The following is a 676-nucleotide window of genomic DNA, read 5'->3' as shown; positions in this document are numbered from 1 at the left end:
AAATAGGTGCAACAGTGTATCACTGAGGGTGACTGTTACATTTGTACCCATTCAATATTTTTGTAAATACTTAAGGATTAGAAAAAATACTGACTAGTTAGAGTGTTAAGACCAGAACCAAAAAAAAACTACACTACTTTAGGTGTATATCAAAATAACTATAGCCAGACATATAATTAAAATTATGTACTCAAATAAAAAGTAAGCGTATGATTTTTATTTACAATCTGTTATTAAAAACACATATAATTTTTTTTTCAAAAAGTTACCTAGTTATCATTATTTTGATAAAGAAACATCGATTGTTATACAGATGGCCAACTGCTAAATTTGTTTGGGATTTTTATATTGATTATTGAACAACTTATTGCCCGTGTTACAATTGTACCATGTTACAATTGTACCCACTCTCCCCTACATACGCGAATGTTTGTGTTAGGGTTTTGTTTTAATCCGCTGTAGGTTGAATTAAGTAAAAACGACAAACTTGGTATAACTTTGATTCTTTGGAGTTAAATAATTATTATACACTTACGCACCACGCGGGGTCACCAATCCGCTTATCTCACCTACCTGATAATATACTGCACGCAAAATTATAAGCGAATCTCATGAACAACGCCTTTAGGGATGGTTATATATTAAAATATAAATCATTTACACTTAAAAAGACATT

The sequence above is a fragment of the Acyrthosiphon pisum genome, chromosome A1, assembly GCF_005508785.2.
Source record: "Acyrthosiphon pisum isolate AL4f chromosome A1, pea_aphid_22Mar2018_4r6ur, whole genome shotgun sequence".
In the NCBI taxonomy this organism is placed as follows: Eukaryota; Metazoa; Arthropoda; class Insecta; order Hemiptera; family Aphididae; genus Acyrthosiphon; species Acyrthosiphon pisum.
Note: the sequence above shows the minus strand (reverse complement) of the source record.